Here is an 11,257-nt window from a genome sequence, read left to right on the forward strand (position 1 = left end):
CATAGAAAACTTTTGACATGTCATAGAGATATGTAAAAAGTTCTGATCAGTCCGGGTCTGAGTGTTCATACCTGGATCAATTGGGAGAACGAGCGGGGAGAAGACCGCACTGCAAACATACAAAAAAAATAAGATATACAGCAGGATTTTCCCCCAAAAAATTTACATCCGCAGATTGAAGCTATGTTCACACACTGTCAAAATGACAGACATTTTTGTTGGTTTGCAGCCATTTAATGGCAAATAACAGTCGTTATTATAGTAAGAATGGCCTCTATTTGCCATTAAATAATAAAAGTGGTCATCCTTTTAACAGTGTGTGAACATATCCTAAGGCTATGTTCCCACTTCGGGAATATATTGGGGGAAGGTGACTGTCTCATTATATAGACGGCCACTAATAATGTTCACGAAAGGCCCCAATATTTTTCCAAAGTGGGAACATAGCCTTAAAGAGCAAACTATAATAGTAAAGCTTATCAGTAGTTAAGAACATACTTATAATAGTTAAAACATTTTGCACGAGCATTCGGGGACTTTCAAACAGCTGATTGCCAGAGGTCGGATTCCCACTAATTCAAAGGCTCCCTTGGATATGCCTTCAGTTGTACAGGCTAGATAATTCCTTCCTCTGCCCTGTGGGAAAGCTTACCTTGGTCAAACATCTACACCATGGATTTCCAAACGGCGGCCCTACAGCTGTTGCAATACTACATTTCCCATCATGCCTGGACAGCCAAATCCAAAGCTTTAGCCGATCATGAACAATTTGTTGGATGATCGGAATGGCTATAATGATCATTTTTGAACATATTTGAACTTGTGAACAAACGCAACTGCATAGGCTTCTAATGTATGTTCGTTATTTGTTCGTGACTGTTTGGCGAACATGAACACTAGAGATGAGCGAACCTCCCGGATTTCTGGTTCGTACGAACCAGAAATCTCGGCATCTGACCCCCGCTGTCTGCCGGCTACGTGCATCGGGTGGATACAGCATAAGGAACGCCTAGAAAACTGGGATATAGTCTATGCCGTAGGCTGTATCCCAGTTTTCTAGGCATTCCTTACGCTGTATCCACCAGCTGCACGGAGCGGGCAGGCAGCGGGAATCAGATGCCGAGATTTCTGGTTCATACGAACCAGAAATCCGGCAGGTTCACTCATCTCTAATGAACACAAACCGTTCTCGATCATTTTTTTTATGTTCATGTTCAGGATCCGAACCGAAAATCGGGAAGCTCTTATCACTAGTGGGGAGTAGGCATGGCCTCCTCCTGCCCCTGAAATCTACACCTGTGTCCATCATGTGGCAGGAGCAGGTCCCGTCAGGTTTACTATGAGGTGAACGCCTCTTAGTACCTCTCATTGAAAGATAATTTTATTACTTTCAAATCTGCATGTACTTAAAAAAAATAACAAGTATCTGGTCATAGACCCCAACCTGGAAACAGTTAACACTATTCCTAATTAATATTTCCTTAGTGACCCCCACAGCACTGGTGAATAGGGGGGAGTCCCCCCAAAATCTCCAGCATGCCTGGCTGTATTTAACGCGCCCAGAAATGTTTTTTTGCACAACAAACTGCACAAAAACATAAACAAGGCTGTGTTCCCACAACGTCTTTTTAGGCGAAACAACAGATGTTATTTTAACGTCTATAAATAATGATCAAGACATTTTAACGGCCGTCATTATAAAATAACAGCTGTTTCTGTTTTTTTTTTGTTTTTATACCTACAAAAGATTTATCAAACATGGTGTAAAGTGAGACTGTCTCAGTCGCCCCTAGCAACCAATCAGATTCCACCTTTCATTCCTCACAGACTCTTTGGAAAATGTAAGGTGGAATCTGATTGGTTGCTAGGGGCAACTGAGCCAGTTTCACTATACACCATGTTTAATAAATCTCCCCCATATATCTAAGAGAGGGATTTAGCTGTAGCTGTGTCATAGAAATGCGGCTCTCCATCTAACCCCTATTGTTCCTGCTGATCTAAATGTGCAAAAACTGCGAGGTGGCAGCGTTGATTTTTCACACATTTATACCAGTTTCTCTCTTATTGACAGTGATGTGAAAATACCTGAGTATTTAGAGGGTTCATGAGAGAAGAGTAAATATACTTGTGAGAAGAGGCGGCTCCTTCAGTACGCACCATCTAAGTGAGATCAGCCTGAATGGTGTACCTGCATAGTATATTAGCACCTAGTAGCCATTGACAAGTGAGCGGCCATATGTTCTGTCTTCCCTATTAATTCGGAAGTACACAAGGTTCCCCAATTCATCATCTCTCACTTACATCCTAAATCATCAGGAATGAGAATTGATCCGACTACAAAGCAGAAGATAAACATTCCTCCTGGTTTCCTCCAAGCAGTTGTTTTCTGCCTTTTAGGCCGGGTTCACACTGCGTATATTTCAGTCAGTATTGTGGTCCTCATATTGCAACCAAAACCAGGAGTGGATTGAAAGCACAGAAAGGCTCTGTTCACATAATGTGAAATTGAGTGGATGGCCGTCACTTAATGGCAAATATTTGCTGTTATTTTAAAAACATAATGGCAGTTATTTACCGTTATATGGCGGCCATCCACTCAATTTCAACATTGTGTGAACAGAGCCTTTCTGTGTTTTTAATCCACTCCTGGATTTGGTTGCAATATGAGGACCACAATAATGACTGAAATATACTGTGTGTTTGAACCCAGCCCTAATTTACATTTTTTATTTTATTTTTATTTTTTTTTACCTTTTCTAGTTTCATGGACTGGGCAGTTTATATAGATAAAAACAGTGAGAAAATTCCTGGAAAAAAGGCCATACTTGGAAAATGCAGCATATGGCTATGTTCCCACACAATATTTCAGTATTTTGGTCATTATTTTTCTAACAAAACCAGGAGTGGATTGAAAACACGGAAAGGCTATGCTCACACACTGTTGAAATTTAGGGAATGGCCACCATTTAATGGCAAATAATTGCTGTTATTTTAAACAATAGGCTTTTTTTTTTAAATAATGACCATTATTTGCCATTAAATGGTGGCAATCCACTAAATTTCAACAGTGTGTGAACATAGCCTTACTGTGTTTTCAATCCACTCCTGGTTTTGGTTGAAAAATACTGACCAAAATACTCAGCAAAAATACTGTGTGGGAACATAGCCTCAAGGTTGATTTCACACGGAAGTATTTGGCTCAGTATTTTGCATCTGTATTCATTAGCCAAAATGAAAAAGCAGAACCTACATAGAAAAAGAAATGAAATGAAAAGATTTGATTTGTACTTTTTCTGTGTTTAGGACCCACTCCTGGTTTTTGCTTACAAATACTAGTGCAAAATACTGAGCCACATACTGCAACATACTCACAAACTAGCCAGCCAGCACTGTACTCTGTACTGTACTTCATCCATCCTGGCAGCAATACAGAAGTTTTCAACAAGTTGTCTGACAAGTTTATGAAAGCCATACGACTTTTTTCTGACTTGATAAAAGATTTGCACAAAAAATTTACATATTACATAAATTGGTTCGGGGCTTAACAGGAGGGGAGGGGGTATTTACGATAACTTATGCCAGAAAGCTACTGCAGCTCTTGATGGGGTGGTCTGCAAAGTCTGTGGTACGGAAAGTGCGAGAGATGTACCAAATGTATTAAAAGGCTTGAGACAGGCATAAATCATGTGAAAATCTACACCTGCTTCAGAGCAGGTATATAATTTTGCGCAATGCCTCTTAGTGCGCCTCTCAGTAAGGCTGGGTTCACACTGCGTCTTTGCAATCCGTTTTTGCAATCCGTTTTTTGCAAAAAACGGATGAAAAAAACTGATGCATTTGTGTGCATCCGTTTTGATCCGTTTTTCCATTGACTTCCATTGTTAAAAAAACGGATCCTTTTTTTTTTGACGGACACAAAAAACGTAGCTGACACTACTTTTGGGTCCGTTAAAAAAAACTGATGTTTTTTTACAATAGAAGTCAATGGATAAACGGATCAGAACGGATGCAGACAAATGCATCCGTTTTTTTCATCCGTTTTTTTTTTTGCAAAAATCGGATAAAAAAAACGGATTGCAAAAACGCAGTGTAAACCCAGCCTATGTCCGGCTGGAGGAAAGGGGGTGGGGCTTTTTTAAAACTGGCGCACTCGTATGCCAGTCTTGATAAATGTCCCTCTTCATCTCTATTAGAAATGCATAAAAAATACATATTGCTGTGCACATTGTTTAAGATTATCTTTCATTACTTTTTTTTTTTTAATTTACAATAAATTGACATATATTATCACATTTTGCTCTGAGGACTGGTATGTTTAGAAATTCTTTGGGAATATATCCATTGATACATGTTCTCCAGCTTTGTAGTTTGAGATGTACTTACATATGCTCGCAAATAACATTAGATTGCTGCTCCTAATAAAACCTTCTTTTCTCTGTGGCAGATAGGAAACCACTCTTTTGCTCAAGTTAACAGAGTGTTCCATTGGTTTTCCACTGTATATATCACATTTCAAACAGCTCTGCCCCAAAGCTGACTAGTGGAGATGCCAGGCGTCAACATTCTCCTAAAAAGATATTAATGACTTATTCTGAGGTCAGGCCATCAGTCACAAAGTCCTGAAAAACTCCTTTCTGTCTTTTTCACATTAAGGGTCATTCCCACCTCCCCTTTTTACCTTGCAAATGGCTAGAAGACTGATCCACTTCCTGGTTTCCTAGGTGGGCGGGCTCCTTCACTGTGATTGGTCCTCTTCACCAGCAGAAGTAGGGCTGGCATCATAGCTGCTGGCCTGTGCTCTGCTGTTCTGTACTTAGCTCTGCTGTTCTGTGCTTAGCTCCGCTACACCAACTCTGACAGTTGTAGCTAAAAGCTGTCAGTTTGATGGATTACTGCAGAAAAGGTGGCCGGCATCTATCCACAGTGTGCTCTCTCAGGCCAGTGGGTGAGTCATCAGTCCGGCCAGACCACTGCTGATAACGGTGGTCGGTAACCGAGACAACAGCTATAAATACAGCAGACAGGGGGCCTAGCAGGGAAACAAAGCCACATAGAAAATAGGAACCAATTGCAAAGTTTCTTAAATTTTAATTACGTAATGTTAAAGATATAGTTATGGCGATAGGAGTACTCTTTTAACACATGGACAAAGATAGAACATCAGGGCCCAGAAATTCTCTGACAAAAGATACAACATGCTAATATTCAAAGAATACTGGAATCGTTGGCTTCCAGCCGTCAACACTGGAAGAAATGTCCAACGCCCATCCAAACCAACTAGTAGGAAAAGGCCTTTTTATACAAAGCATACTGTATCTATCCAACAAAAGCTAGAGGCACTCCAGATTGACTGATTTAATGTTAGAGAATCACCTTTCCACACCCCAGCACTTCTATGCTTCTCAGCCTCTAAGACAACAGGAACAGCACCGAAAGGGCTTCGGCCTAGAACAAAGCAGCGCTTAGATGGAGAGAGCAGCTGGGTGGAAAATGCCGGCAATCTTGCAAAGAGAATTTTTGTCAGTTCTCAGCTAGCTTTGGATCCTTAGCCTTTGAAAGAAGAATTTAGGCTGATCTTCTCAAGGACAGGGTCAGAGTGCCCCTTATTAAAAATCTACTTCAAATGAGACATCAAAATGGCCTTGAACGGTTTGTAGAACTCAGATGTTAAACCATCTGGACCTGGTGACTTTTTTTGTAAATAACCCCTTAATTGTCGGCCTCACTTCTTATTCCCTTATCTTTTTTTCCTCAGTATATCCAGAGAGACATCCATGTGGGTGCTGTCCAAAAATGCCACCAGCTATCCATGGGCAAGTTCTTTCCTACCAAGTAGAGAGTCATAATAAGATCTGTTGACTTCTGTCATCCCTGATTTGGATCCACCCAGCAAACCTGTTCTGTACCTGGGTCAGGAGCCAGCACCGGCCAGCATGCGTGGCTCAAGATACTGCCGGAGCACGCCGATGGCTTCCTGGATGTGCCGATGGCATCCCTGGCAACTGGGCCAGTCATTTGCTAGGGGCACGTCAGCGGCGTCCCTAGTTTCTGTCACCGCAGCTGGGGCCCACACTGCTCCTGGCCGGATGCCTCAGGTACTGGGGATCATAATCTCACTGACTGGCCGACAGCACTGACAGTCAGTCTTGTACTGTGGCTGGGAGTTGGAGTCTCTGCTCCAATCACGTTCTGGGGCTGGGACTCCAGTCTCCATATAACTACTGCCCCCATCATGGTCAGTTGACTGCGATAGAGCCTCTTTCAGTGTAAGCTAATGTTGCATCCTGATTGCTATTCCCTGTTTTTCCTAATTTTGGCTTGACTTTCAGACTTTCTCCTCGACTTCTGATTTTGTACCACGGAGACCGATTCTGACCTGGCTAGCCTGAACCTGTTTATATTGTGTTTGTTTAGTTTGTCTCCGTTTTGTGTTTCACTTATACCAGTGTAGTACCAGTCTTCAGGTTGGGGACGGCCTGCTAAGGAGCCGAACACTCCAAGAGGAAGGGACAGCAGGGCAGGTGCCAGTGTTAGGGCTTCACGTGTCCTGTGTTCCTGGGTCCCCGCCTGACAACCTGTGCCCAAAATAGTTTTAGTAAGCTCTGCTATCCTACAATTCTAAAAACATTTCCCATGATTATTTGCTCTATGGGGCCACGGAACGTTTTAGAGTTCAGCACTTGAAAATGTTCAACAGCCCTATAGGAAATGAATATAGCACAAGTCAAGGCATGGTGAGCACTCTATGCATTGCAATGACAACTGTGACCCCACATTCAGGATCATTGAGGCTACATAAATGAAAAGAAAAAAAAATACATCAGAATGGGTGTTTTTTTTTTATTTTGTCATATCAAATATCAGAAAAAAGTTAGAATAAGCAACTAAAAACTTTTGATAATTTAGCAAAAAATGAGCCCCCAAAAAGTCCTGTAGGTGGAAAAATAAAAAAAAAGGTATTGAAAGTCACAATAGGCCATTTTAAGAAAATGTTTTACAGGGTTAAAAAAAAAAAAAATTTGAAATGCTATATAAACATAAAGACTAATCTACTGAATAAAGGTAAAGGCCCTGATTTACTAACATGTTACCATAATCAAGTTAAATTTTTCTAATTAGTTTTTTCCATATTTACTAACATTGTGCTCCCCAAATGTTTCCATAAAAAATATTTGTGCAGTGACCCTGTGGTAAAACTGCCATGATATCTATGTTCCTCAAGTAAGCAGGATTATGACAATAGGCAACTTATACAACATTTATGTTATGTCACTGCTTTTAAAAAATGTATTAAAAATTGCTTTATTCTGATCCTCAAAACTAAAGATGAGCAAATCAGTCAAACATTTGTTTTGCGAGATTCGCAAATATTTGTGAATCGTATATTAATGAATCTCAATAAAACAGGCAAACCATTGTAGCTACAATAGTGAGACTATTACAGAATAATGTTTTGTACTACAGCTATTGTTGGGAAAGTGCCAAAAATCGGAAAATTTAAAATTAAAAAAATGTTAATATTCTCCTAGGACAACAGTGGACATTGGTGGATCAGCAGTTTCTAATAAACCATTTAACATGTTTCAATCACCCTTCAAGTCCCCTTTCACCTCCCCTTGTGTGGCACCCTTGGTATCGCCTGTTAGTTTAAGTGGCACCAATATGAGTGTCAATTTAATTTTGATTTAATTTAAATTTAATTAATAATTAATTTAATATTAATTTATTTCAATAATTTAATTTCAAATAAATACTGTGATGAATATTCATAACACTGAATTAACATTGTTCTCGGAAAGGTCACACCACTGTAGCCTCCTAGGTCTGCAGTAGTCAGGTGAGCAAGAGAGGGTTAGCCCACGACAAAAGTAAGGGATTGTACCACATGCCACGAGAAGAAGAGAGCTTAGGAGAGGAAAACTATGTTCCAGACTACAATGGTGATGTCGCAGACCCCACATGGAATTTCAGTTCCTAGACATTATAATCATCAGGGGATGAAGATGTATTTGTTCCACTGAACCAACGTCAGGTCCCATTTACAGCTCATCGGTCCAGAGGCAAAAGGGGGGGGGTTCTCTGTATCGGTGGCGGCAAAGACCATGATGCTACCTGCAGCATCAGTGAACACAAAGTGAGTCGGGGTTTCCCTATAGGTGTATCTGACACAATACAGGAGTTGGGTCCGAGGACACGTCCTGCCCTTGCCACGAAATGGTGGTGGTAATTCTAAGGCACAATGCTGATGATGACTGCTGTCTCCAAGATTCGCTACTGCCTGCTATGGAGCTGTATCTTTGCTTGATCTCGTCAGCAATCCCCATCTGGCTGGTATTCACCTGCCCACTAGGTGTTACATGGGGCTCCAACCTTCCTCCAATCTGGTGGAGATCACCACTTCCACGAGTCTGTGTTCCACTTGGTCCAACTTGTGTGCCACCTCGGCCACTCACACTCTGAAAAGGGCCAGATTTTTTAGCATCCTTTGACATGTATATACTTTTTATTTTATTTATATGGGGGAAAGTGTCACTACTGGTGCCTTGCCAGGCCACGGATGTAACTCAATTGGGGGCAGAGGTCGCTGTGGGAATGGAAGGGGGTTGAATACTTTATTCCCCCTCCCTTCCCCATTGGGGCTGTTCAGCACAATCGCACAGCCCTGATGGTTGCTATGGCAACAGGAGGCTTCCCTGAGGCCTCCTGTGTTATAGCTATGACTGAGCCTGATCAGCATTGCCTATTACAGATCAGCACATGTCCCTATAGCCACATATCACATATCCAAATAGCTCTCGCATATCCTTTCTTCCCAGAATTCTCAGTCGAGCAGCAATGGTCTGTAAGTCTCTACACGTCTTTATGACAAACTGTCTTTAAGGAGAATTAGTACCCCCATAGAAGGACTAGTCAGAATGGATCCCCCTGTGTGTAGTAATAAAGGACGTATGTTACCTGGAAGTTCTAATACAAGTCCACAACATGCTCTAAAACATAACACCCATTTTTACCATATTTTTATTTAGTTTGGAAAAAAAAGACTGTATTTTGCCCAATAGGGTATGTTGTGACCTTGCCCCTTCTATATGGAAAAAAGACCAGGTCACTCTTAAAGGAGAAGTCTGGCGAAAATTTTTATTAAAGTATTGCTTTGCCCCCTATAAGTTATACAAATTACCAATATACAATTATTACAGGAAATGCTTATAAAGTGCTTTTTTCCCTGCACTTACTACTGCTTTAAGGCTTCACTTCCTGTATAACATGGTGATGTCACTTCCTGGATAACATGGTGATGTCACTTCCTAGATAACATGGTGATGTCACTTCCTGGATAACATGGGGATGTCACTTCCTAGATAAAAGGGTGAAGTCACTTCCTGGATAACATGGTGATGTCACTTCCTGGATTACATGGTCATGTCACTTCCTGGATAACATGGAGATGTCACTTCCTGGATAACGTGGTGATGTCACGACCTGACTCTCAGAGCTGTGCGGGCTGTGGCAGCTGGAGAGGATGATGGTAGGGGGACACTGAGGGACACAGGGCACTGGAGGGACACTGAGCATCTCTCTGCCATCATCCGCTCCAGCAACCACAGCCCGTACAGCTCTGGGAGTCGGGTCGTGACATCACCATTTTATCAAGGAAGTGACATCACCATGTTATCCAGGAAGTGACATCACCATGTTTTCCGGGAAGTGAAGCCTTAATGCAGTAGTAAGTGCAGGGAAAAAAAGCACTTAATAAGCATTTCCTTTAATAACTGTATATTGGTGATTTGTAAAACTTTTTTCGGGCAATGCAATACTTTAATAAAAATTTTGTCAGACTTCTTTTTATAAAAAATGTCGCCTGAATTCTCCTTTAATCCAGTCCCTAGATGAAACTTTTCTATATACAAACCCAAGAGCAGATCCCCCCATATACAGACCCCAGACACTCCTGTATACAGACCCCCCCCCCCCCCCCGCCTCCCTATATAACAGTATAACAGTATAACAGTAACAGTATCAGCGCCCAAATAACCTAGATACAGAGTAAGTTGTAGGGATCATTGGGAACCTCCTGCATGGGACGGCCTCACGGACGAGTTAAGTGCAATGTGAAGCATATGGTCTGCAGGAATTGTTTTCCGGGCCTCATGCCATTAAAGAAACTTGCAGTGTGTCACTTTGCATTGAAATTTTGCTCCATTACTTCCCCCTCATTAATCGTCTCCTCCTCCGCTTTAGGACAGTTGCACAATTGTTATTTCTTTCCTTTTTTTTTATTATGTATCCCTTTTATTTTCTTCTAAGTTTCTATTCAAGGATGCACTTGGTATATGTGTCTTACGCTGTTTTTTTTTCTTTTCTTTTCTTTTTTAACCAAGCCATTTCATTTCCCTTTCTTTCCGCAGTAACAACTTAAAGGAGGCTGAAAGGTCACATTAGAGGGACAGAGTCCGTGCTTTATACTGTATGGCAGGTGACCACTTTGGAAGAACAAAGGATGGGTCAGGGCTGAAGCCGGGACCCTTTTCTCAGGCCCCTTGTACTGCGCCCTTCACAATCTGTCTATATTCTAGTAGCCATTGAGGTGCTGATGCTTTATCCCAAATAAACCAAGCAGAAGCACAGCTAAAGATGGAGACGCAGCATCAAACACGTAAGACCGCCAAATCTATATCCTGATTCATTTCTTCTTTATCTGGCGATATTTATGCCGATATACATACGAGCACACAATTATAGTGTTTTCTTTCACAATCCAAGGACGGAAAGACAAAATTTATAACCAAGTTAAACAGCCTCCCAGCTGTTAACAACAGCCTCAGCCTTCGCCTTGTCATGCTAATTCAGATTAAGGAGTAAAATCTATCCCCCTGGTACCCAGCAAGTCAATGGATTTCTATGCTTACCGCAGCATAAAGGATCCCGGCATGAAAGGTTAGATAGGTTGTATTTATGGGCATGGTCTTTAAACCCCAAAGCATACTCAGAAAAGAGATGTACCTATTAGCCATAACATTAAAACCATCATCCTAATATTGTGTAGATTGCTTTTGTACCATTGACACAGATTAGACCTATGGACAAGGAAATCAGAAGATGGGTTCTTGGGGTAGCAGCAGAGCCGGTGTCAGCACAGGGCGCACCCAGGGAAGGGCCAGGGCCCACAGTGCCTATATGGGCCCAGTGCCCACTCACTGTAGTGCAGGATGAGGGGGCTGAACATCAGTAGGAGCAGGGCCTGTCAGCATCCTGCAAC

At 41.7% G+C, this 11,257-nt stretch overlaps 1 long non-coding RNA gene across 1 annotated transcript; it reads left to right on the forward strand.

The window, feature by feature from the left end:
* Positions 1-8,687: 8,687 nt before the first annotated feature.
* On the forward strand, positions 8,688-11,034 carry LOC138774384 (uncharacterized). Its single transcript, XR_011360299.1, has 2 exons — positions 8,688-8,842; positions 10,407-11,034. It is a non-coding gene; the product is annotated as an uncharacterized lncRNA (long non-coding RNA).
* Positions 11,035-11,257: the final 223 nt, after the last annotated feature.

The sequence above is a fragment of the Dendropsophus ebraccatus genome, chromosome 15 (genome assembly GCF_027789765.1).
Source record: "Dendropsophus ebraccatus isolate aDenEbr1 chromosome 15, aDenEbr1.pat, whole genome shotgun sequence".
Lineage (NCBI taxonomy): Eukaryota > Metazoa > Chordata > Amphibia > Anura > Hylidae > Dendropsophus > Dendropsophus ebraccatus.